The 27,848-nt window shown below is 45.4% G+C and overlaps 1 protein-coding gene across 1 annotated transcript in view; it reads right to left on the bottom strand.

The window, feature by feature from the left end:
• The window catches only part of LOC144142750 (synaptotagmin-10-like), a 239,208-nt gene that overhangs the window by 35,994 nt on the left and 175,366 nt on the right, over positions 1–27,848 (bottom strand). The gene's annotated exons all lie outside the window — the stretch shown is intronic.

Here is a 27,848-nt window from a genome sequence, read left to right as displayed (position 1 = left end):
GCTTTTAATGAAGGCAATAGAAGCGGGCAATAGCGCAAGACGTAATGACCACCCGGAGGCATTTTTCAACGCTTGAAACGCAAGTATACGGGGCCGTAAATGAGGCATTGCCCTCGAGAGGCCACCGCCGTTCATTGATTTAGACCTTAGTAAGAACTCTCCTGGTATATAATATAATGGGTGTAATGAACGCGCTCAGGAAACAACCGAACCCAAAATTTTACGTTACACCCAATTCATGTTTTGATCAATCTAATTAAGGACTTCAGAGATTTCCCAAAGCGCGTATGAGCAAACTTGTTCGTTAAAAACAGGCTGCAAAGTAGTAGTTATCTTCAAATTTCGCTGAGAAACCTGAGCAAAATCGGTTTTTAAAACGATAGTCTCCCTTAGGCTATCTAAACGATAAAATTTTTATCCGTCCGTCCATCTGTCCGTCCGTCTGTCTGTCACTCGATTCAGCCGTCCGGGCAAAAGCTTATGGAACGCCGGACGAAAAAGTATATGTAGGCAAAACCTTAACAGGCTACTAAAACTGGTGGCATATTTTATGCAAACGAACAATGCTCACCTAAAAAACAAACAGTAGGCATGGTTGAGGCGAAATGTTGCTTCATAACTCACACCAACAACGTCCTTTAAGCAATAATAAACGCGTGCCTGTTCTTCGCGATAATAAATTAAAAAGAAAACGCTTTAAAAACTGTGTCGGAGTGTGGCGACACGAAAACCAAAGACCAAGCAGAAGAGCGAGCTCGAGGCGCTTCTACCTAGCCCAACAGTAACAAAAGGTGCTAGCAAGCGGAGCGCGAGCAGTGCCAACGCGGGAAATTTGAATTGAAGCGTATAAACGTCCATTACGTTTATCAAGGGAGGAGGGAGAAGGAATCAATATTGCAAGTGTGATTAATCGCTGGCGTGAGGGTGGGAGGGGGAGATAGGAGAGGGTGTTACGTGCCAGGGGCGGGAGGGACTACGGTCTTTCGACGACATTTGCAGCGAGGCAAGCGAATCTTCTTTTTCTTTTCCCTGTTCTCTTCTTCTTCTTCTTCTTTTCTTTCTTTCACTCTTTCTTTTTCTCTTTCTCCTCCTCTTTTCCTTTCTCTTTCTCCTCCTTCTTATTCTCCTTCTTCTCTTTCTCTTTCTCTGTTTATTTTCCTTTTTCCATCATCATCATCATCACCGTCGTCATCGTCATAGCATCATCATTGTTGTGTCCAGTGCCGGACGAGGGACTCTCCCAAAGATCTTCACCAATTTCTATCATGCGCTAGCTGAGTTCTCCCTTTGGCCCAGAAGTTTCGTGGTAGCTCATCCCTCAATCGAGTCCGTGTCAGCAGATACCCGACCAATTTTTTTTCTGGGCTGTCAGAATTTCAAGAAAGAGAAATAAAATTTATTTAATTAAGACGTTGGTCCCATCTCCTTGGGGGGCCGCCTACTCCAAACCATTAAAATCTCATCGTGGAGATTGACCTGAGAAGTAACAAGTAAAATGAACAGCCTAATACCAATATCTAAAAATAAAGATTTATTTGCCAAAGTACACAAAAGCATGCACGTGCGCACGCGCGCTCCCCAAAAACTTGAACACGAGTTCCATTAACACCCCTTCCCCAGTGGCGAGTGGCAATCCGGAGCCTGGATAACCTCTCGGCCTTTCCGTTCATTTTTCTCCTCCTCCCCCATTAACATTATTTCGCGCTTAGTTGGTGAATAAGGGAAGCGAGGAAGATCGATTGTCGGTCGAACGGGGCGACAAGGTCATTTATCAAGAGAAACTCCAACAGTGACGGCGGGGGGACGAACAGCACCCGGCAACTATTAACAACTACTGGGAAGGGAAAGAAGATGTAAATATATGCAACGAAATTCGGGGAGGAGATGACAGATTATACAATTGAACTGTTTTTTACGAGCCAACAACCAAAGCGTGTAACACTACTCAGAAAACTGTGCTAGCAGTTCAGGACTGCGTGAAAAAAACGCCTTTGCTTATATTTGCGCCTGTTCTTAAGCTTGTTTTGTAAGAAAAAAGCATGGAAAGAACATATATATGCTGGCTACCTCCCCCAAACGTAGGAAACAGTTAAATTCACATCAATAACCAAGAAAGGTAGTATAGTTGGTATGGCATCAGGCCGGTATTCCGGAAGTCGTGGGTTCGGGTCCCACCCGGTTATTATGTTGTTCTCCACTTTTACTGCCATTTTCAAAAATACACCTACTTCAACAAGAAATAGGATGAATTCCTTCCTTTATTAGTAAATTAGTAGTTTTGAAACAAAAAATAACTCACAAAGAGCGCGAGAAAATAAGGTGACGTTTCAGGAAATGGGGCATTCTGAAGAAAGGTAGTCCTCTTCCTGAAACGTCAGTAAACTTCTATTTTTTATTTTTTTCTCATGTGTCTCTGTCTTTATTACCTTACACACACACACACACACACACACACACACACACACACACACACACACACATATATATATATATATATATATATATATATATATATATATATATATATATATATATATATCATAATTAGCCTGCTCATGACCACTGCAGGACGAAGGCCTCTCCTATTGACCTCCAACCACTCGTCCTGTGCTAATCGAGCCCAATGTTTACCCCCGAAATTCCGTACTTCATCCCTCCATCGGGTTTATGGCCATCCCCTTCTTTTAAACCCATCTCTTGGCATCCACTCTGTTACCCTAATTGTGCACAGGTTGTCGGTTCGTCTCACTACGTGGCCAGCCCAAGTCCATTTCTTTTTCTTTATTTGAACTATGATATCGTCAACTCTAGTTTCTTCTCTGGTCCAGGTAGCTCGTTTCTTGTCCCTGAGTGTTATTCCTAAAAATATTCGTTCAATGGCCCGTTAAGCCAACCTAAGTTCGGATTCTAGTTGTTTAGTAATGCTTCATGTATGTATGTATATATATATATATATATATATATATATATATATATATATATATATATATATATATATATATATATATATATATATATATATATATATATATATATATATATATATATATATATACAAACATTTACTAAAGTTGAAATTAAAAATATAATAACAGTCTCAATTGACATATCGGCTGATGGACACCCTGAAACGTCAGAACACATCGTTGTTGTATATATAGTACATTGAAAATTGTTGGACTTGTTCTGCCTACGTGCATGAAATTCGAAAGCAGTACGGCTTCCCTTGGCGATACTTTACCGCAAATTCCGGTGTTCACCATGCCGGTTCCGTATAATGTAACACAGATTCGTCGCTTCTCAGTACGTAGTCCCGAATGTTGCGCAATCTGGTAACCAATGGATACGAAAAAAATAGGAAAACCGACGAAAGAGATGCAAACACGATGTAGCTGTAAGCAAGTCTCAGATAAGTGTCGCCAGGGGCTTCCATGATGTTTTCGCATTCAAAGTCGCGTAAAGGGTCCATGCAGACATAATACAAGTTTGTTTTACTCGAAATATTTGGTGTTTTATAGTGCCCCCCGCGCTTGTCCGGCAACAAGCGACGCCGTGTTCACTGAGAAATCAATGAATTTAAGTTGGAATTTTGATTCTCCCGCCAAATCGTGTGTTTCGTGACATCTGCAAGTACGTCACAAGAACGTTAGAATTTTGATTCTCCCGCCAAATCGTGTGTTTTGTGACGTCTGCAATTACGTCACAAGAACGTTAGAATTTTGATTCTCCCGCCAAATCGTGTGTTTCGTGACGTCTGCGATGACGTCACAAGAACGCGTATTCAAGCGTGCTTCAAGTGCGCTGGTAAGTGTGCAGCGGACTGCGAAGCCTTGCTTACCGGTAGTCCCCATAGATGGCGCCACCACACTGCGCGGGACCGCTGTCCACCTTTGCTTTGTTTTTGACCGCACTCTGTTACGGTAGGTAGTGATCATTTCGTGAAACATGGGGTATGCTCGACAAACCGGGTCACGCGAGACAACGTCGCTTACGCCAGTCGGCCAGTGTCGCGAGAGACAACCCCGAAGTGCCCGACTTCTGTGCAGCTGAAAGAAGCATTGTGCGCGCAGTACCTACAGCCGTACGCACTGGTGCTTCTATGTTTACATGCACTTTCGTAACATTCATTGCTTACCCCACAATTCTTACTGCTATAAAATGAATATGTTGTACATTTAAGCGGAAATAGCCCGTTGTGCAAGCTTATAACCCCTGCCTAATTGCATTTGCTTTTGCCTGCCTCAGCCAATCGCTCGGCTGTGAATATGACCTCATATGTTCTGTTGCGAGAAATGAGCTAGCGAGTCGCATGTCCATTACCTTTTTCACTAATTATATAGCTTATTTTAGCAAAGTTCACGTTAAAAGCGGTCTCAGTATGATTCAAACGAGGTAGTTTTTCGAATGAACCGAACTGCTCGAAGAGCTTATTTCCCTGCGCACTATATTACGGACCCGTTTGCGTTCAAGTAGTTCTTCGGCAGTTTATTTTCTCGAAAGGCCATTGAAACCGATTCGAGAGCGACCCCTGGGGTGCGATTTCATTGGAACCATACCCGGTCCCACTTCCTCCATTGCGAATGGTGATTCCTTCGGGCCTAACTATATTCTCACCTCTCCGTTCGACCTTCGTAGTCATTGCAACGCCTGCTGTTGCTCTATTACGAAAGGAAAAAAAAAAAGGTCTCGCTAAAGACCATCTCGCGAGGTGGAGCCCTTGATAGCTACCGTTGTGAAACAGAACAACAAAATAGAGGTAACGTTGCTTGAAGGAGGCCCTTGTCACATTGTAAGTTGCACCAATTATTCTGGGAGTTGGTGAACGCACCTCGGGGGTTCCTGGAACATCGTACATTTCCGCGCACTCGCTCGTAGCCTCAGTCGACGAGCGCCTCAAGGTTCGCGGGTGTTTAACGCGCCGACATACGCGGCTCTGGAACGCCATCAATCAGCGCTCCAAGCGGTAGGTGGGATTTTTTTCTCCCGCCTTCGGAACGAAGTGGTGCTCGAGCAGCCCTGGGGAAGAAATGTAACGGGGAGCCGACGACGCGTTTAATGGAGGCATTTAAAACGCAGGGCCTTTTCTTTGCCTTCCGGGGAGGGGCCCGAGATAGAGTTTCTTAGGAACTCTCATGGGGCCCGAGGGCTCGCTCGCAAAATGGAGATGGTATACACGGGACATGAGCACGATCTGCAGCAAGACGGGAAATTATACGTTCTCACTTCGCTCATTTCTTTCTTTCTTTCTTTCTTTCTTTCTTTCTTTCTTTCTTTCTTTCTTTCTTTCTTTCTTTCTTTCTTTCTTTCTTTCTTTCTTTCGTTCTTTTGTGATTCTAGGGTTTAACGCGCCGACGCAACGGAGGTGTTGAGGCGCGCCGTAGTGAAGGGCTCCGGATTAATTTTGACCATCTGGGGATCTTTAACGTGCGCCGAAATCTCGTACAAACGGGCGTTTTTGCTTTTCGCCTCCATCAGAAAAGCGGCCGCGCGGCCGGGAATCGAACCCGTGACCTCGTGCTTTCTTTCTTTCTTTTCCTTGCTTTCTTTCCTTCTTCCTTCTTTCTTTCTTTCTGTTTTTGTTTGTTTGTTTGTTTCTTTCTTTCTTTCTTTCTTTTTCTTTGATTCGTAGGTTCAGTCATTCTCATTAATTTGTTTCATTTTTACTTTATAACTACCTGATTAGTATTTCATTCCCTCTTTCATATTTTTTTCTCTGTCTCTCAATCTTTTTTCCTCGCAATTTGTTGGTTCTTTTTTGAAAAGATTCCCTTCCTTTTCCTCTCCTTTTTGTCTCGTATCTTTCAAAACTATATAGCAACGGCTCTGTTATTTAATTCCAAGGTTCCTCTCTTCTCCCGTGACTTATTTATTATCTTCTATTCCTGGATAGCTGCAATCATAATTTTATACATCGTCGTATCCCCCCCTCCATTTCACATTCTGGATGTTCACAGTGGTCCGCAATGGTTGGAAAAAGAAGAGTTTGCCGATTAAAATCGCCGCAAGGCCAGGAGGTTACGTTATCAGCCTCAGTTTAAAAAGCGTGTTTTCTTTTTTGCTTTTCTTGCTGAGTGATTGCCCCCTCGGATCCGCCGCTGTACTGCGACCGCGAAGGGAGGTTTGTGGGTTGATGAAGTGAATCTGCAGAACTCAGCCTGGTACTTGAACAGGCGTCAGGGATTGTTACGAGCGTTAAGTCAGACCTCTCAACGCTTTTTTTATTATTTATACGGACGCATCCCCGGATAGGATAGTTTAGGATAAAAACAAATGAAGAGCCGGGCAGGTTAACCGGGTGCCTGGTTTGATGGGATAAAAGAGGAGGATAAGAGGGAGGCAGGAGTGGGAACGCGCGCACTCAGTCCTTTTCTTTGGTCCTAAAGACGTTCGAGTAATCGTGTATCATTAACAGAAAAAAAACGAAGGGCTTTTGTCGCGTTCTGTGAATTCGGCGGTAGGGAGCGATGTCCAAGGATTGTCTGTACAGTGAGCTGCCGATCGTCCAGTCGGCAGAGTTTGATGAGCAGAACGTTTCTCTCAAGATGCTCAATTGTCTCTTCAACCCCACAGGCATCGCGGCGGTAATTTTTGGCCATCCAGATGGGAAAGCAGTGGGCTTTTGTGAAGGCTACTCGCAACCACAGTCCGCAAATAAAGTTACTAAGAAATTGCAAAGAATGCACCAGTGAATTTTCGTCAATGAGCAGAGCTGCGGGAGACCTTATTTTTTCGTATTGGCTAGTACACGCAAAACCTGCCTAATGGCAAACCAACCCTGCACTCGAGGTAATAAGTTGGAAACTTCGGAAAGGTTTTTCGAACGACGCAACAGGGCCGGGTAGACGCCCACTAGCATTAGTGCAGCGCGGAGGCATACATGAACGAAGCAAGAGAAGGAGATTTCGTTCAATGAAGGATGAAAGAATGATCGCGCTGTGAAGCAGTCCCTTTCATCTCAGCCTTGGAGGAGAAGGAAAATACAGGGTGACCGGTACACGGTCGAAGGGACCGACAACTTGTTGCTAGGTTGATGAATGTGCACTCGCCAGGGCGTCAAACTCTCCCCCCTTCTTTTCTCCAAACATTATATACAGACGGACGCGCTGCCTAATCGTGCTGCACAGCCCAAAGCACTTACGCTGCGTCGTGTAGACTAAGCCCTCGCAAAGTAAAGAAAAAAAAGGCTTTCGGAAGCGTAGGCGTGTGTTAGTGAAGGATCGTTACCCTGGACGTTGGCACAGCTCACGTTTATGCTGTCTGTTGCGCTGGTTTTGAAGATTACGTATGTCTCCGCGAAAGGGATGATGAGTTTCCTTTACGTGCGGCTTGTTTTATTCCTCTCAGTGTCCAATGAGGCATCGACAGAAGCGCAGCATAAACGAGTATGCACCTGTTGACATACAAGAAAAGTGGAAATTTAACCATTAGGCTCTTGTTAATCACCTAAAACCAGTATACTTCTTTTTTTGTGAGTAGAAGTCAAACCGCGTATTTTTCGCAAAAAAGAGAGAAAGAGAGGCGAATTAAATCCCCACTCTTCCTCTAACTTTAACTCTTATTTTTCAGTACCTCCGAGGGGTGTTGGTTGCACTAAGAAACGCTGCAATAGCAAAATTTCGTTCGTTCTTAAAGGAGCCAAGAAGACAAAATACAAGTTCGGCTCATTGAAAAGGCTGCTTTGTCCCGATAAAAATGATACCGATTTCATCGCAAACTTCCAAAAAATAACGGAGATATTAAAGAAAACGTGTGCAGCTATGGCGACTCGCTAGCCAGTTTCCGGCAACTTTTCTATGACGTCGCGGAATCTTCTTTGGGCGATTGACGGCGGCCGAACTTATCAATCGCCAGGACACATGACCGAGCGATTGTAGTGGGGTCGCTAGTTCCGTTTGATCGAATCACTTGAATGGTAACGTGCACCTAACCCACTGAAAATTATCTTTTTAGTGATGGCCCATATGACGTCACTCGGGCCGATAACACGTCACTATGGCGCGAAATTTGAAAGTTCTTAAGGATTTCTTGCGTTTTTATGGGTTAAAAAACGTCTTTCATGGCCGGAATGGAGCTGAGTGAGGTACTGTAGCCTAACTCTTTAAAGTTGAACAAAGCTGTATTCTCTCTTCATGGACCCTTTAACCAGCTCATGACGACGCCATTGACGGGAAAGCAAACCAACCTTGTGGAGAAAGCTGAAGAAACAATTATAAGGTTAAAGGCGTATGATGGTTAAACAAAAGTACCGTACTATTTTTAAAAGAAAAAAAACATTATTTGACTACTCGCTAGCCCTATCTTTTCATGTACGCGGTCTCGGTGCCTCGTATCCCGGTGCATGCAAGTGCATTGAATTGGATTATTTCTGCGATTAGATCGGCTTGAATGGTAAATTTAGATTAGGGTGTGTAATTCAGTGACCTGGGTCTTCTCCAAGCGAGTGCGACAAACGATCGATTTCAGTGTGGCAATGCTATCCGTCCGTCCGTCCAACCGTCTGTCTGTCTGTCTGTCTGTCTGTCTGTCTGTCTGTCTGTCTGTCTGTCTGTCTGTCTGTCTGTCTGTCTGTCTGTCTGTCTGTCTGTCTGTCTGTCTGTCTGTCTGTCTGTCTGTCTGTCCGTCCATCCGTCCGTCCTCCCCAAAAATGTCTGCGTCTGTATTTATGCCGATGAAATTTGCCTCTGGGCTTCGGGTGTAGGAATCCCAAAAAGTGCGCCATGTCCGGCTTTAGAAATGACCCTAAATGAGTTTTCATAGCCGAATTATTATCCAGTAAATATTTGTAACCGTAATCCCGGCTAGTTTGTGGTAAATTTTACAAGCGGCTGTTACTTGAACGCTCTAGCTCTCTCTTCTTCTTTTTGTTTCGCTTTTTTTTGTACCTTTTGTGCGTGTCCCGGTGACCCGGTAAAACATCCCGCTATAATTCAGCGCCTCCTTCAAAATATATTAATAGAATACCGCGTGACGTTTCGTAGCAACGCGAAAATTATTCGACCAGGATAAACTGTGAATTACTTAGAGATCTCGGGAGTTTTTCTTCTCGCTCTGCCACGTGGGCTGTTCTTGTTTGGTTCACGTCTTTGAAAATGGCAGTGCTGCTCAAAGCAGGAGAGATAATTAGTTACGCCGCGAAGAAAAGCGCTGAAGTTTCTAGCGTCGTTATGAGCCAGCGATGTATTAATTAGTTAGTGTATGTGTGCGTACAAAGGGGAAACTTGTAAACCGGTGTCTGCTTCAGAGAAACTAACGCCTAGGTGCAACAACAGCATAGCAGTTTTTCTTTTGGAGCGTGTGTGTGGGCGTTAGCTGAGGTAGAGGTGTGGACGGGGCGTGCTAACGAATGGCTCACTTTCACAAAGCAGTCAGCAAAAGAAACTTATGAGGAATGAGTAATTCGCGTTTCCCTGTAGCACATTGCACTGGTTTACTAAATACTAAGTATCTCTCTCTCTTTTTTTTTTCGAAAGCGGGATAATGATACTCACAGACTTTTATTACAAGCATAAGGGAGAGCTAGGTTCTCACTTGCACTAATTATTCGAACCACTTTTTCACGCGGTGGGGGCGCTTTTATTCTGGAGGACATTACGCGCACCACGAATGAGTGCGTGAGTCAGTGGGTTGTCGCTGATCTTCTAGGTCGATCACTCACTCGCTCGCTCACTCACTCACTCACTCTCTTGAACTCTCTTGAACTCACTTGCACTCGTTCACTCACTCACTCACTCACTCACTCACTCACTCACTCACTCACTCACTCACTCACTTGAACTCACTTGCACTCACTCACTCACTTGAACTCACTTGCACTCACTCACTCACTCACTCACTCACTCACTCACTCACTCACTCACTCACTCACTCACTCACTCACTCACTCACTCACTCACTCACTCACTCTCTTGAACTCACTTGCACTCGTTCACTCACTCACTCACTCACTCACTCACTCACTCACTCACTCACTCACTCACTCACTCACTCACTCACTCACTCACTCACTTGCACTCGTTCACTCACTCACTCACTCATCACTCGCTCACTCACTCACTCACTCACTCACTCACTCACTCACTCACTCACTCACTCACTCACTCACTCACTCACTCACTCACTCACTCACTCACTCACTCACTCACTCACTCACTCACTCACTCACTCACTCACTCACTCACTCACACGTTGGTATTACAAAGTTGCCAGTGCACATGGGCGTTCTTGCAGCCGCGCACGTTGCGCAAGCAATAAAGAAGGCCAATTAGTACGGCCGAGAAAAAAATAACAGCGAAATTCTGCAAAATTCAGCTAGAAAAACATGAGGGGAAGGAAGAAAAACCTAATTAGGGATAAAAATCTGTTGAACCTCGTTGTGAGGCTAATGAAATTGCCCGTTCGATAATTTCACGCCGCCGAACTTTCTTGAGGACATGCTTGAAAATAACAACCCTAGAAGCTGGTGTGGAAAAAAATAATGAAGACCGAGGGCAGGGAAGACACGCAGCCGTTGCACGTGGCAAGCCGTTCCAGTTCATCGCACTTTTTGCAACGACCTCGCCAGAAAACCTTCGGGGCGTATAATAACGCGTCGGCTATTAGCGACGATGTTACAAAAAACTCTTGCGTTTCTCCTGACGCCGGGCCCATTTTTGTTCGTTTAAATCGTGCTGAGAATGCAGCCTTTTCAACGAGGCTCGCAAATTGCTTTGGGCTTGCCCGTTGTTCGTGAGCGTTATGGGCCACAATATACGGATGAAAAATGAAATTCTGCTTTGGAGGTTGATGGCGTGTTTCCAGGGCTTTCAAGCGACGCCTGCTCCAGTGAAGTGCTGACGCTCATACCATCTTCTGGGCTTCAATTACGCAACGTTCCGTCGGATAACTGCGCCAGTTCAGCGACGTACAGATAAAAAACGAGAGAAAGTAAAGACGCTCAAAATTAGGTGTCCTATACAAAATTAACGTAGTCATATGTATTCAGAGTATGCATGTTAGTATACGACGCAAATATTAAACGATGAGCAACATGTCGGACACTGGTTGAAAAAAAACAAGCGCAACTTGCGTTTCGGTCAAGAAATTCGTCGTTAGACCTTCCATTCTTGCAAAGGCTAGTCACCGGGCCGAAACGTGACTAAGCATCGTTGCTGTTTTAATGTGCGCCTGACATCTCGCTAAAACTGTTTTTGGCGCTCTGCGCACGAGCTTTAACTGTTCTCATACTGCGCGAGCCCACACGAGCATGAACACACACATCACACGCACAGATTCCTACGCACGCACACACGCACACACCCATACACACACATACACAAACGCGCGCACGCACACGCACGTACACACACATCACACGCACAGATGCTTACGCACACACGCGCGCAGGCACACACACGCACACACAAATCACATGCACAGATGCTTACGCACACACACACGCACACACCCACCCATACACACATACACATACACACACACGCACACACACACATCACACGCACAGATGCTTACACACGCACACCCACACACGCATGCACGCACGCACGCACACACACACACACACACACACACACACACACACACATACAAAAGTCCACTCAATATCAGAGTTTAATCACTTCATTTTGCGGGAACCACTTTTTTGTATTTTTGACAAGCTACTTCATATTGCGCCTTTTTCTATCACAATTTTTTAAAAAATGAAATCTCTTTTTGAGGTCATTACAACTAGATTTTAGTAACTGGATGCCGTGCGGGGTGTTATTAACGCAGTAGGGGATACCCTTTATTAATGTGTCGATGCGAGCTAGTTGGTACTTCATCATGGGAACAGGTTAAGAGCCAGGCACAACTGGAGGAAAGAAAATAGATAGTAAAGGGGTGCTCTAACAGGGAAGACAGGAAAGGGGCACTCTAAGTTGTTGGAGCGCCCCTTTCCTGTCTATTTTCCTTTCTACAGTTGTGCCTGGCGCTTAACCTGTTCCCATGATGAAGTGCCCTTGCAGAGATGCACCTTGGGTAATTCCGTCAACTTTTGTTATAACATGAGATGCAGTGAAGCGCACTGATTGTTAGAGTATCGCGCGTGAACCAATGACCTGAAACATTGCAAAACGCGAAACGAGAAGAAAGAAAAAAAGAAACGCACGCGAGCGGGCACGTAATCACGCGGACGGACTAACATATGACGAAAGAAGATCGCGCTGAGTTTCCGATTACGCCGAAGCGTCTTTTTTACAACGGAAACGCAAACACACACGCGAGCGGCTTCTCTCTTCAAAAGCCCGCTTCCCCGAAGCAACCGTCGATGCTTCTTCGAACCGTGGACTGTTTAGCTACATGACCCGGACGGTTGGATTGATCCGCTTCAGGTCGAATTATTTGCTAATCTCTCGTGCCGTACTTAGTCGGAAAATTCTATACGTGAAGCGATGCTACACGGGTCGTCACGAAGGGGTACACTCACGTATTCCTAGAAAACAAAATGATGTCAGAAGAAAAGTTCCGGGAATCACTAATAGTTCCTGCCATCACTTTTCTCACTAATGTTGTGTTTCGGAAACGTACACGTTGAAACCGCCATTACAAGTAGCCTATGCGAATCACGCGAGCAGCGGAGAACCTGAAGCCCCAACTGTGATCGTAGTAGCACTATACTCGGTTACAACTCAAGAACGGCAGCACCTCATGTAGTGTATCACTCCGCCAAAGCGCCGGACCCGTGACGTCAGTGCGCGCGCGTTTTGAAAGGGGTTTGCTATGAATGCTTGATATCGTCTGCCTTGTCTCACGCAATTTGTTTGCCGTCACTGGAGTCGTTTATAGGCATATTAAGTCCGAAAAATCACTACTTGCGCCGCCCGGAGAAACATCCGGCTACGGTGATAGGGCACAGCGGCAACTTCCGGTGCCGTTCTTAAGTTGTCACCGAGTATAGTAATATTGCTTTAGAGTCCGAAAGGACCGGGAAAAGAGTCAGGGGACCGGGGTAATTGGAGAATAATGGGAGAGGCCTTTGCCCTGCAGTGGGCGCAGATAGTCTGGTGGTGATGATGATGATGACGAGAGTCCGAAAGAAAAGCCGTTCTGCGTTTCATGAAGGGCACACACGCTTGGACGAAAGACTGTAGCGCCCACAAAGGGACTAAAGTGTGCGCGCGGCCCAGCTCCTATCCCCTCTTTTTTGCCTGCCCTCTATTTCATCCCCTGAACACCCCTTCCCCAGTGTCGAGTACCAATCCGGGCTCTAAGTGTGGCTAACCTCTCTCGGCCTTCCCGTTCCTTTTTTTTTTCTCTTCTTCTTCTTCTTCTTCTTCTTCTTCTTCTTCTTCTTCTTCTTCTTCTTCTTCTTCTTCTTCTTCTTCTCTCCTTCTTCTTCTCCTCCTCCTCCTCCTCCTCCTCCTCCTCCTCCTCCTCTAAAGGTGGAAAATTTTACCACCCCTTACTAAAAAAAGTTGGGAGAAGCGCGAAAGCTAAAAATGTGTCCAGCATTCGCCGTCCAATCGATCGTCGAAACATCGAAGACCCAAATCGTGAATGATGAACGAACCGATGATGCGACAATTTTCCGCGCACTAAGTAAACGCACGTACGAACAATCTAAATGTATACCGATACGTGGTTTACCAGATAACGGTATACTGTCGTACTCATTCTTCAGGATCGATGCGTGTATTTTGTCCTATCTATGTAGAGCCGTTCCATTTTCGCGATTCTCACGAGTAACCAAGCCCGGTGTCACGCATGCGCCGTGTGTCCAGATAGCTTATCAGAGCTTTTCGGTCGACTAACCGGTCTATGGGGAAATGCATTAGTTTTTTGACAGGACGCCATCAAACCAACTGATAAAGCTTTCGCCTTTAAAAAAATCCGCCATCTCCATGAAGTGAATGATGATGAGAGGGGCGAAGCTAAAATGCTTATCGTTAAAACCGTGAAACATTTGCCCACACATCATATTCTTGATATTCTCGACTCGACACGTCAAGCTTTCCACCGCTCCGTTGACAAGCCCGTTGACGACGTCGATGTTTGTGGTGATTATGTAGGGCTTATTTGGGACGATGAGAATCTCCACGGGCAAGTTGGCGGATTCGGTGTGTGACATTATAGCCACCTTGGCCGTCGCCTTCTGCAGAGCGTCTTGTGTCGCGTACCCCCGGTACGTTTCTTGAGCTCGCAGGCGACGAACGACAACGTCTTCTTCTTCCTCTCCTCTTTGTTGAGTAGCAACGGACGCGTTGAACGTTTTGACCTTATGGGCCAATCTTTTTTGGGCAATCCCTAGGGGGATCCTGCCACAATCATCATTAATGTGCCGTGTATGGCAGCAACAAGGGACGGGACAGGGCCCGAGCAAGAGTCTTGAGCTAGCAGGCGACGAACGACAACCTCTTCTTCCTCTCCTCCTTGTTGGGTAGCAACGAACGCGTTGAACGTTTTGACCTCTTCGGCCAATCTTTCATTGGCCAATCCCTAAGGGGATCCTGCCACAATCATCATCAATGTGCCGTGTACAATGTGCGGTGTACGGCCGGGACAGGGCCCGAGCAAGAGGAGCTTCGCCCCTAAAACGGTGTTTACTGAGCGTTCGCTCCCGCCCTATCCTACACTCCCATTTCTTATTTCTCTCTGCGAATTCGAAGTGTACAGGCACCGCCCTACCGGTGATACATCTACGTCCACCGGCATCGGGTATGTGTTATTCCGCGCCGATGTACAAGCCCGACAATTCCGGTGCGATGCAAAACGTTAATTAAACGTGTTAATATGTCACGCCCCGTGCCCTCAACCGACCCCCAAAATACCAAACTCCCAAGTTTACACTAACGAATGCAGAGAATTTAGCTAATAGAATATATCACAATGAAAGAAAACATAGGTTTTTTTAATGCGTAGCATTCTTTGTCGAGTGCCCCCACAGCCAGGACCGTGTAACGCCCTGAATTTCCACGAAGATGCAGATATCGCGGAAGTTTTACCTGTAATCGCTGCAGTACCGTAAATGGAGATAACTGGTCGCGCGAAATTTTGGAAAACTAAAAAATAAGAAAAATGTAAAATAATTTCGGAAACTGGCGAATCGTGTAATGCCCTGCATTTCCATAATAATGCAGATTTCGGGAAAGTTCCAAATGTAATCGTTAGAAAAGCGTAAATGGAGATAATTGGTCGAGCAAAATTTTGAACTAAAAAAATAGGGAAAATATAAAATAATTATCGAAACTGGCGAATCTTGTAACGCCCTACATTTCCACAATAATGCAGATTTCGGGAATGTTCGAAATGTAATCGTTATAATAGCGTAAATGGAGATAATTGGTCGAGCAAAAATTTGAAAAACAAAAACAAAAAAAATATTAAAGGAAATTACGGAAAATGGCAAAACATATAACGCATGACATTTCCACAATAATGCAGACTTCGCGAAAGTTTCCCCTGTAATCGTTACAATAGCGTAAAGGGAGATAATTGGTCGGACAGGATTTATAAAACCCAAAAACTGGCTGTAAAAAAATCACACTCTAGAAAAGTGGCATAAGAATGCTACGCTTAGTAAATAATTCTCTGAATTGCTGCAGAACTTTTTTTTTAATTGTAGGTTCACAGTTAAGCTTGAACATTACTTAGATGTACTACACCTACTTAGTGGCGTCTTTCCCAATCCTCCTTTCCATTCCCTACCCACAGGGCTTTATAGCCTCCTCTCTACAATAACGTCATTCAGTCAGTCAATTGTAGCTTCGAACCCAGGCCGTTTGCTCCAAAACCCGCGATTTCACCCCTTTCTTTGCTATTGAGGCCAGCGGTTTCTCAAGCTAATAGAGAGAGTATACAAAGCAAACCAGTAGATGGTGCAGGGTGCACGAATAAATTGCCGGGCTTGTATTTACACCTGGGAAGGGGTTGTCGCGCCGGGTATTCGTCGACGCCGACGACAATGCTCACTCAGCTTCTCTGTCGAACCCCGTCGACAAGTACTGCAATGACGATTAGCTATGCTTGCGAAGGACGGCGTGATAGCTGCGAACTTCCCATAAACTCCCGGGGCGGCAATGCCCCTTAGCTTCTTGGCCGATCCCCCGTAGATAAGGACGACAACGATGATTACCGCTATTCATCATATATGACACGAAAAGTGGCCTACTACGGGCAATTCAGCAATGGCCTACGTGATTTATAAAGGCTGCCGCTTTGAGACGACAAGCTAAAGAGAATTTATTAAACTGAAGTTACAGCTAGGACCCGCTGTAGTTAGCTACTACACGGGTAGACAGGGAACAGAATTTACGCAATGTGCCACAGAGGAAACGAAGTGAACAGACGACCTGCATAATAATGAGGGCCGTCTTGAAGGTGAACTTTAAGCACCTTGAAGACGACCTTCCCTCCCCTCCCTCTTTTCCCGCTGGCCGCAGGCCTTTTTTTCCATTCAAGCTGGCAAGAACAACAACATTTGAGAAGGGCAAAGCGATAGCCAGGGGCTCCCCATTGAACTGCTCAGACTTTTAAATAGTGCCATCACTAGTACTAGTAATAGTAATAGTAATAGTAATAGCAATAAAGAGCGCAGTTCCTCAGCTCACCGATGGAAGGCATGGACTGTCCTCACACTCAATTAGGAGAAGCTTGATGCGTAGTTAAGAGTTAGAAGCCTTCGGAATCAAAACAGTATTCTGAAAATATATATTTTTTTCACTGTAATTGCATTTTTTTCACTTTAACCGTATTTTTTACCACTGTAATCGTAGGTCTTTTCTCGTGTGCTTTTTGTCCACGGTGTTATTCCTCTGACTTTTGTAATTGCTGCTCTGCGCACGCGCATATTGTTTGTTGGATTTATCTGATTTTTTCCCCCGAGAGAGCTTTGCATCCGCAATTGTATTTTACTGCATCGAAGCTTTTTCTTCACTTTTTATTTTTATTTTTCTAGTACTGTTGTTGAGCCACGTGCAAAACATTTCACTGTGTCTGTAAGCAGCCCTCCCCCCACCTTTATTCAGGGCCTTTAGGGGTACTACGAAATAAAATAAAATAAAATAAAATAAAATAAAATAAAATAAAATAAAATAAAATAAAATAAAATAAAATAAAATAAAATAAAATAAAATTCGGATCCGTTCGGAATAATTTGTAACATGCACGATATACTGTGGCTACAAAGCGACGCTAAGCTAGAGTGCGCTGTAGCACTTATAACTACATTGGGGTACTCTATAAACCCCTTGACCTTTTGGTACTAATAGAGGCAATCGCAGTGGGGCCTGTTCATGCGAATCCACAGCCTCGGGGCGCAGGTTGTTCAGCCTTTCGCAACAACCAAGATTTGGAAGCACAAACTGGAATCGCGGCCTAATTCTTTACCCACAGCAGATCGTGCAAGCCTTAATCCTCCTAGATCTGCTGCAGGCTTAAGGGCGTCTCACCTGTGTCAGCATTCATAGGTGACTTGCTACTTCACGACCCCACGGGCTTAAAAACCACCGTGCAACAATGCGAAAAGTTGTACAAATGCATAGCAGTGTTCACAGCGGCCTCAATTGCTTATTTTTGAACTACGTCACTTCTGTACTGAAATAAAAAAAAACTATCAATTGCTAGACAGCTAGCGACATCCAGTGAGAACTGGATAAACCAAAACGCATTTCTTTTTACTTTTATTTCAATAAAGAAGGGACATATTTCTAAAAGAAGCAAACCGGGCCATTAGGAACCTTTCTATGGATTTGTAAAACCGTTCGCATCTGTACACGACTCTTTTTATGTCCGTGGGTCATAAGTTAGTATATCCCATAGGACCTTAATTCGTCACCCGAAGCAGATCTTCGAATGCTACTCGACTGGTGAGTCTGGTAGCTTTTTGTTCTTTTGGCTTTTTAAGTTCATTGAAAGTTCAGCGAAAGTTTATTAGGTTCATTTTCAGTGGAAAGAAAAGTGCGTTCTGCGTTTCCGCGTTGTGATCCGCCCGAAATTTCATGTGGAAGCCCCTTGCGATTTAAAAGTTAATCTGCCTTAATGATGCAAAAGCGTTCAGGAACTTTCGTCCCAACCGGATGTCGGAGATCTTTCCTCGACTAACAAACTACCCAGCCCGCGAAACCGTGAATTTGCGTAGGAAGATTATAGAGCCATCGGTTGCAAGGCGTGAGCTTCATAAGCTTAAACATCAGGCATTGTGGTAGAACCCTGCCTCAGCTCGGTACTTGGTAGAGTTTTTTTTTTTTTTTTTTGGGGGGGGGGGGGGAGTACACGACCGCTGTTGTTCTAATGACTTCGATGGTTGACGAATCAGGTCTGTTTGAGCTTCAACGCATTCGAGAGGCTATATTTTTTTAGAAGGTTGATTGACTTTTTTAAAAGAGGAAGGTTGCATGAGTAGATATATCCAGACGAGAATACTACACCGGGACCCTCGGTATATTATTACATAGAAAAAATACAGTGAAAGCAGCCAAAGACAAATTACCTAGTCCCAAATCTCAGAGTTACACTTCTAGAGTTAAAGTAACAACAGAGCAATACAAACCAAGAAACTCATGTCATAACATTACTAGGCAGACTCAAAAGGTATTGATGGATTCAAAAAAAAAAAAATATTTCAGAGCAACAGCAGTCAATTTGCGATTCTCTTCAACCTCAAGTTGAGCCGCTTTCGAGACTTAGGCCGCAGAAACGGAGCGGCCAAAGGCAACGTTATTTCGCTATCCGTGAGCTTTTCTATTTCCCGAAATTTTGCTTATCACTGTGTTCATCATTCCCGCGCTCTTAAAGATGCGAAACCGAATTAACGCTCCTTGCAGAACGAAGTAACATTACCGGAAACCGTGAAAGCCGCAGTTAGAGCGACACTAATGGCAAAGGACGTGAAATCCTCAATTATGCAGCATTACGTAACCCGAAAAGCCAAGAACCCACAAAAAAAAAACGAATCAAGCAGAAAAACACCATCCCGACTTTCAAATTTCGCGTGCCAATGGAAGCGCGACAAAACTGTCGATGTCCATTCTTCCAGAAACGGGATACTCACGGTCCGATTGGTCAGCCAGCAACGTGTTCTAGATAAGAAAGCCTCCTAATCCCATCCTTGCATCTGCTATGATTTAAAATGGTTAGTAGGATTCAGCTGACTTAAGTGAAGTCTTTTAACGAACAAACCGATGGTTATGAAGAAAAAACTAAAGCCAAGCCTGCTCACTTCATTGTAAGAATCCAGGGCGCAGGCGTCGATTTTGTCCGGAAGGGGGGCCTTTCTGTCGGCCATAATGCGGGGTAATGGTGGTGGTTTTACCGCAAGTCGCTACGGCGACGGATCCAAAAATAAGATCCAGACGAACCCCTTCATGCGTTAAGATAGGGAGGCGCACACAAAAAACGGGGATTTGAGAAGGGAGAAGTATTACAGTGGCAAGCCGAGATGGTTACAATATTGCGAAACGCTCCTAGATTGAAAAGAAGTGCGTTAAAAATTTCAAAGTGAGGAAGAAACATATAGCCAACGCAGCGAAGGACGCGAAGGATCAGGGAACGCCGCATGCAATGTTAAGTTTGCCGAATTTTATAACATCCCATTTTAGATGCGCGCTCTCAGGTGGTCGATGGTTATGAGGTGACGCGGGATAAGAGTAACATCTAAATGTTGGCGTTTCTGAACAAGATTATTAACGTGTTGCACAACGTCTATCGGATGAAGCGCGATTGAGCGCGAAGAGGTGATTTTAAACAAGGGGATTTATTTTTTTATTATGAAGACACGAGATTGCAAGGGGAAGGAAAAAAAAACTCTATGTTGAGTTTTATAAGCATTTGTTTAAGCCACTAAACAACTTTCTTTAAAGAAAAAGAACGTAGCTTGGAAGGCTAAGAGAAAGAACAACAGGAAAAAGTAAAAAAAGCATAATCCTCTAAAAACTATTTATCGGTCTACGTTTCCGTCGGAGGCGGAGCTTTGTCAGGGATCTCTGATCGAATGCTGAACGATAAACAGATGAGAGTTTTAGCAGACCGTTTTCGACGGTCCGCTCCGGTATCGGCGGCCCGCTCAGCGCAACGGGAGCCAATGCCGTTCGCGGCCAAGCCTGCCACGCATGCGCAATGGCGCTCCCGCTTGCTATCGGAGCGGAGCGGAAAGTGAAAAACGGTCAACTAAAACTCGCTAGTGTTTTAGAAACGTGTGCATTTTGCAACTTTGTACGGCATGTATATACAAAGGTTAAGTTACGTTACCTACGCTAAATATTAAAACTTCAAATACGAAATTTTCAGTACTGTAAATAGAAAGCATAAAGGGTGGGGTCGACTATCTCACACCATTTTTAAACTGCGAGTAACTTGCGAGCGGGCAAAAATGAAATCATTAACTCTTTAATCAGTAGACCCACACGAAAATTTTTAATTACAGAGTTGTACGGCATCCAAAAATATGCCCAATATCGAATTTTCTCCGCGATTGTTTCTCGAATGTAAGATATATAATTCACGGCTCTCGAATCAAATATCGAAAACACCAGTGGCGCCAATTTGCTGTTGCGCGTGTTCGCTGGTAACAACGGCGTTTGAGCGCTTAGCAGAGACGTGCAGCCATTTGAATTTCGCGCGTTTTCTCCTGCAAGCGAAACAAGCAAAAAATTGTGTAAAAAGTTCCCTATTCGTAATTTTTCCTACCGATTGTCTACTTTATATAAATAAAAAGTTGCCACTCGATTCCTTTTGGATAGAAAATGTGACTATTTAGGTTTAGCGAATTAGTCAATTAGGCCTAATTAAATTGGGAAAATATTGAGATAGCTCGCGCCACTCTAAATAATCCAGTTACATTGTTGCTAAAAAAAAGGTAATTTTTTTTTCTCAACTTTCACTCGAGTTACGTAAAATGCCCAAGTGCACCCACTGGAGGGAACAACGCCTAGCGGACGCTATACAATCAGGCCGAGTGACCTTGAAATTAAATATGCTAGCCTACGCCCAACAACACCCACTCTACACCGACCTTGCACTTAGTTGTTTTCTTATTTAGGCTAAAGCGTGTCTCCTTTCTTTTTTTTTTTCCACGATCGTCGAAAGCCGCACAAAGCCATTAGGATCGGCGCAATATTAAAATTTTAATACGACCCAGAATTATGTCACCCCGCGAGGCGTCAAAGGGGCTCATACGCTTCCTGCGGACGATGAGCTCCTACAAAAAAAAATTCCCCCGCATTTCCCCGAGGGGGAGAATGTGAAAGTGCGAATGCACGGTTGTCGGCCCGCTTGCGGCGCTTGCGCTCGGCCCCCGCAGCCCACCGCCTCGCCGCCTTCTCTTCCATCTCTTCCATCGGGTTTGTAGTATCACGTGTACACCACGCAGTTATCAAGCCGCTATAACGCCGCTGAGTCGCCAACGCACGCCGCTGACGACGTAGTTTGAATGCGTTAAAGATATAACACTGATATCAGCGTCGCGTCCGTGGCTTGGTCGGTAGAGCGTCGCGCTGCGGCCGCAAAGTCCTCGGATCGAAACCTAGCGCCGGATGCTGTTTCTTTTTTAAATATAGAGGAGCACTGCTGACGCCGCAGCCGCCGGCGGTGGATGGTTTGGGGTCGCTTATAAAGTGCATTCGCACTTAAAACATACAGGACGCCATCTCGTCGCTACAATAGCTGAACTATATACCGTCTAGTGCCCAAACGCTGGGCACGCACCTCTACGCTCCGTTTCTTTCTTTCACCTGCCTTTTGTATACCGTAAGCTACACTGGGCGAAGTTGAGCAGTTTCGCGTGTGCAGTGAAGGGCCGTTCTGCGCAAGCGCGAGGGACATTGGATTGAATTGGCTTGGCATGGCTTGGATTGGATTGGATTGGATTAAAGTGGATTGTGTTGCGTCATAGCCGCGGCAGACGCACTGGCGCCGGCGCGTGCCCAGGTGTGCGCCTCAATTGCGCAGTAGCCAAGTCTGACGCTGCACCGGAGCCGCTTGATAGCCGTTTCGCGTGGCTCGTGAAGAGCCGTACTGAGCATGCGCGAGGAGCAGTGACTGGACAGGACTGGACTGGACTGGACTGGACTGAACTGAACTGGACTGGACTGGACTGGACTGGACTGGACTGGATTGCTGAACCTTAGCTCACGCTACGTATATCCTGGCATAGCAGAGCTAAGCCGCTACTAATTTTTTTTCTGCTTTCTCGTTTTTACTCATTCTCGTCTTGCCCGAGCGCAAGATAGCAAACAAGACTATAGCCTCATTAACTTTCCTGCCTTGAAGTTGAATTTATTAATGCAGCTTTTTTTTTCGGTAACCGTTCTCTTGTCGCTTTTTTTTTGTACTTTTGGTGAGAAATAAAACTGAACTGACTGTCATCTTAATTTTCGCGCGAAAGCCTCAGATCTCTGTTTTTCAGGGAACGCGTGAGGTACAGAAAACTGTTGTGAGGTACACAGAATGGCACAGAAAATTGGAGCGCGCTCAGGAAAAGGGAAACAGCAGCAGCGGGGGAGGGTAACCGCTACCGTACGTGCAATGCGAGTTGCCTTAAAGAGTGAATTGGCACCGACGGAGGCGAACAGGAGGCTTCTGGCGATGGCTAGAGAGCGGAACGCACCTCGGAAGGTGCTGTCATTATGGGCTGGTGACGGGCGCGGCAGCAAAGTCCAACAGAAAGTTCAAGAGCTGACCGACAACAGAAGGTCCAACTAGACTTTCGCCTTCACATTCTTAGACATACCTGAGAAATATCCCCGCAATTTTAATCCTAATCCTCACATTAGCCGAAAATACCGTAGTGTCTGTTTGACGTCTCGCTAACAGCGAGTCTTTCACCCTTCGCGTAATTCTAATGTTCTGAAAAAGCGTACTAGTGCGGCCTTATTGGTACATACTGATATTAGACAACAGCACTTGGACCCCAGTCGAAAATCACAAGAAAAAATTCTGTAGTTTGTGGTCGTATTTTTGCGTGTCGTACTGTCGTCTTGTCGTATTCTTGTCGTGTCGTGATTCTGATGTTCTCCCGTGTGCGGGTTATGCGACGAGTTATGAATGAATATGCGACGAGTTATGAATAACAACGCACAGGCGTAGTCGCTACTCTATGGCAAAGTGACTCGGTTTACCGCACTCTTCGCAACAACCTCGGGCATATATCTTTCACGGCGTAGTAACGAGACGGCTATGAACGACGACGGTGCAAAAACTCCGTGGCGCGCGCTGGCTTTCTTTCACTTTCATTTTCTGTATTTTCTAGCGCCGGAGAACGCAACATTCTCTGAAGGGTGGCGTGCCAATTACTAGGGCCTGTTTGAAGTCGCCGTGTCTCATGGGCCACAATAGGGGGATGAAAGATGGAGTCGAGCGCTGGCGGTGTATACGCCGCATCGCCAGGGTTTCCGAGCGATACGTACGCTCGGTAAATTGCGCCACTCCAAAAACAGCCTTTGTATGCCACCTACTGGGCTGCCTGCGTTACAACATTCCAAGTTTCGGCTACGTTATTTCTGCGCTTAGCAACGGCACGGGCATGCCTGGGAAAAACATTGTATTCTCAAAATTCATTTTGGCACATAAAATGAACTTATCGGCTTATGTGCCACGTACGTGTTTTAGTACACTATGTATATGGGTTTCTTTGCCTTCTTTGGGGGGGGGGGGGGGGGGGGAGAGGAAACCAAACCTCCCTTCGGCACCCCCCCCCCCCCCCCCCCCACTCGCCTTCCCTCTCCTCGAAATACGTTCACAATAACCGATCCCGCCCGCAAGTTGGCCTGTTGCAAACTTGCTCGTCTCAAAATTGGCCGCAGCCTCGAACAACGACGTTATTTCTGGCCCAGTGAAAATGCGATCGAGACATAAAAGCCACGCGGCAATTCGTTACTGACAGAAAGAATGTCACCTGCCAATTCGCATTCACTAAATTCTGTTTACTTCGTCGGCGGCCGACTGAAACTTCTGCGAAACGGCATTTCACCTGGGAATTCTTGCAAACAATTGGCGGAGGCTGAAATAGCCGCACGTTCCGCACCGACGTTATTCTTAGCTACACGCCGGAAGGCTCTGCCGTCAAACTTTCGTTCGCACCGGCCGAGATTAATCTGCGCAAGCCTGCACGGGCGTAGGTAAAGAAAGTGGCCTTTATGTTCAACGTGTTTCCATTCCTGGAGTAGAGTCCTCCTACAGGCGAGCGGCCATAACACCTATCGCTCTGCACAATAAAAGTTTTCATCATCATCATCATCATCATCATCATCATCATCATCATCATCATCATCATCATCATCATCATCATCGTCGTCGTCGTCGTCGTCACCATCCTCTCGTTTAGTGCATCTGCAGAGTGTGGGCGAAGGCATAAAGTTTCCTTGCTGCCGCCGTCATCATCATCCTCATATACCACCAAAATCCCCATCAAAACCAAAACCATCATCACAACCATTATCGTTAGTCATTAAAAGTTTGTTATCAAATGTTATCAAAAGTTTGCTAAAGTAAGTGTAGAGTGGGTTTTTATACGTGTTCTTTCTTATTGCGCTACTCAGCGCATCAACTATCGAGTGTCGGTGTGTCCAGGTCTCTAGAATAATTCATGTTTAGGAATCATTTATTTATTGTCATGGTGAACAGCTGTAATTTCTCTCGTGTGTGTCTTTTTTGGTGTGGGCGTGAGCCTTAACAGATAAAAGCAGAGAACTGCTGATGTACTTGCTGTATTATAATAAATCATCATCATCATGATGATCATCATCATACACTGGTCTTTCTTTCAAGGCTACCGCCTTGCTACCAGTGTAATTTCAGCTGAGCTTTAATTTCCCGAAAAAAGATGGATCAAAGCCGCTTTCGTAAAGGAGCCATGAAGACAAAATAAAAGTTGGGTTTATTAGAAAGACTGCTTAGTCCCGATAGCAATGATACCAATATCATCGCAATCTTCGAACAAATAACTGAGATGTGAAAGAAAACGTGTGAAGCAGTCGCGACCCCCCAGCCAATTTCCCGCAACTTTTCTACGACGTCACGGAATCTTGTTTGTGCCATTGGCGGCCGCCTAACTGACGTGTCGCGATGACACATGACTGGACGTCTGTAATGGGGCCTCTAGTTCCATTTGACCGCATCACTTGAATGCTAACGTGCAGTTAACGCAGTGAAAATTGTTTTATTGTTGGCCCGTATGACGTCATTCTTGCTCATAACACGTCACTGTGGCGCAAAATTTGGAAGTTTTTAAATACTTCTTGCATTTTTTTCGTTAAGAAAACATCTTTTGTGGCTGTCATGGAGCTGAGTGAGATACTGAATCCTAGTTCTTTCAAATTACGCGAAGTTGTATTTTCTCTTCATCGCTGCTTTAACAGGAAGATGGTTAAAACGCGAAGCTTTCTCCCATGCAACCGGAGTCAAAGTCAAAGCCAGAAATTCAATCTTCCTCGACCATGCCGAAATGGCGCAATCGAATAGACGTCGGCTTCATAGGGACCGAGGTTCGATTCCTACCACGGGAAACGTTTTTTTTTTCTTTTGAGGAACTTGACGTGCCTTTGTGGAAACCCATAATCATCATCATCATATGCCCTCAAATTGTGTCAAGTTGGCTTTCCTGCAGTGCGTTTTCGCGCACGGTCGCCATCGGTAAGGCAAAGAAAGCTTCGCTTTAAAATGGTCATTCTGAGATTACTGGGCAATATCGTGCGTACACCAACGGCTAGCAACGTACACTCAACAAAACACAGCCAACAAAGCGCGAAGCACACGCACCCGAATAATTACCCACGTGCTATTGCCGAAAAAAGGGGATATGATTATTATTATTATTTATTATTATTATTATTATTATTATTATTATTATTATTATTATTATTATTATTATTATTATTATTATTATTATTATTATGATGATGATGATGATGATGATGAATAAATCTTTATTTGTCAAGCTGGTGCAGATGTTGGGCACCCGCTAGGTGGGGGGCTTCCCTATTCCGGGATACCCTGAGCTCGGCTGGCGGGAATCAGGGATGCCAACGAGGATACAGTTTTATTATATTGTTGCCGAAAGGGAAAAAGGAAGCCAACTCACGAAACGGCTTCCTTTCTTTCTACGCGCTGGTTTCCGCGAAGCACTGTCACCGATGCTTCTTCGAAACGCGTGCAGGTTGACAGCGTAGCCCGCCTCAGCGGGAGTGGCATGAAATCGAATTATTTGCTAACCGCTCTGTCTGTATTTACTCTGGAACTGCTGCCCCTTAATTACTTGAGCGAAGCGACGGTAGGTCGCCGTTAAAACATACCCGGGAATGCGCTTCCAGGAAACGACAGTTTGACAATCAGTTGGTACTGCGAACCACTATTGTTTTTTTTTTTAGTTGTGCTAACAGAGTGCGTGTTTATGAACCATATATGTCTAGGAACCGCCATTCTTAGCAGGCTCCACGTATTGCAAATAGAACGCGAAGCGGAGCTGCCGTACGGAGAATTAAAAAATCCCGGGCCATCTCCACTAACGTGAAACCTGGGGAGGGGCGAAGCATGCAGTGTGTAAGTGTATTCTCGTCCAACGGAGAGGAAACCGTTAAGGGGGTAGAGGTGTACAGCTTTGCTGTAAAAGTCTCTTGTCTTTGAAACACGAAGCTATCTAGCGCGAGGCGCAAACGAGTGTCCCGGTGTTTTTTCTAGTAGGCGTTACGTTCCATCGTGAGGCGTAAACAAGTGTCCCGGTGTTTTAGTAGCGTGACTAGATGAGACGATGGTTACGACGACGACATGAGACGCTGACGGCCCCAGCCCCTAAACGGCTTTGCCCCTAAGAGGTTATTTTTGTGCGTGGCATTCTCGGCTAGTACTAATACTATTTTTGGTGGGTGGGGTGGCGAAAGGGCGGTTGGTTCGGGCAAGCACTCGAACTAAAAATAGAATTTCAAAAGAACCTTCATTGCAATCCCTCCATAAGAGCCTGTAACGTGTATGACCAGCTTCGGTTACTGAGCAACGTTGCGTTGGTGCGCCCAAACGCATTTGAAGCTACATTCGGGTAACCGATGATTCCTGGTACCCTTGTGGTACCCATTGAGACCCCTGTAGTGGGTTTCTGCTCGTAGAGTATTCCCTCGGTGTGTACAGGAGATTTAGTCCCGCGCAGCCACCTAGATACTACCAGTGAAATTAAAGAAATATTTACGCATAACAAACTACAGCACTCCCGCAAGGCCGAGTTTTAGAGCGAAAGCGCTACTACGCCATGTTTCGCAAGGTCATTCATCGCGTCGCAATGACCTTGAGCCACCTGCGCGCAAGTGCGGCAGGTGTGACGTCACACCACGTGATCTGATGCGGAGAGGCGTCTCCGTTGTGCTCGTTTGGAGCCTCGCCTCTGCGGTACTACGTGATTAAGCGAGGGAATGACGGCTGCTTCGCCGGCTCTTGGTCGCTTAGTCTCGCCATGGAAGGCGTGACGGCTGGGCCGTTTTGTACGTGCGTTTCAGCTCTCGCCAGTGATAACGAGGTCTACAAGTGTTGAACCTGCACCATTTTAAGTGCAGAGCAGATTTAGGGCTCAAGCACTGCGAAGGCGGGAAATTTGAATCGCATTGGGTGGTAGCAGTGAGCGGATAACAGCGCTGCAGCCCATTATGGCGAATCACTGCTCTGCACTTCCGACAACTTTCACCTTGAGCGGAGCGATTCTAATTTAGAGTTTCGCCTGTACAACCTGGAGTTAAAAGAAATTGTGTTCGATCTTTTCGAGTTGTAGTTCACTCCACGTTTCCGTTGTTAGTCCACCTGCAATTTCAAAGTTACTAGGCCGAAACCGCCGACAACCTCCTTAACCCATCAAAGCAATCTGACGGGCTAGTTTGTCTGACATGATGGAAATAAAATTG

The sequence above is a fragment of the Haemaphysalis longicornis genome, unplaced genomic scaffold (assembly GCF_048455015.1).
Source record: "Haemaphysalis longicornis isolate Haplotype H1 unplaced genomic scaffold, Haemaphysalis longicornis Haplotype H1 scaffold_6, whole genome shotgun sequence".
NCBI lineage: Eukaryota > Metazoa > Arthropoda > Arachnida > Ixodida > Ixodidae > Haemaphysalis > Haemaphysalis longicornis.
Note: the sequence above shows the minus strand (reverse complement) of the source record. Positions and strands in the feature narration are given on the sequence as shown.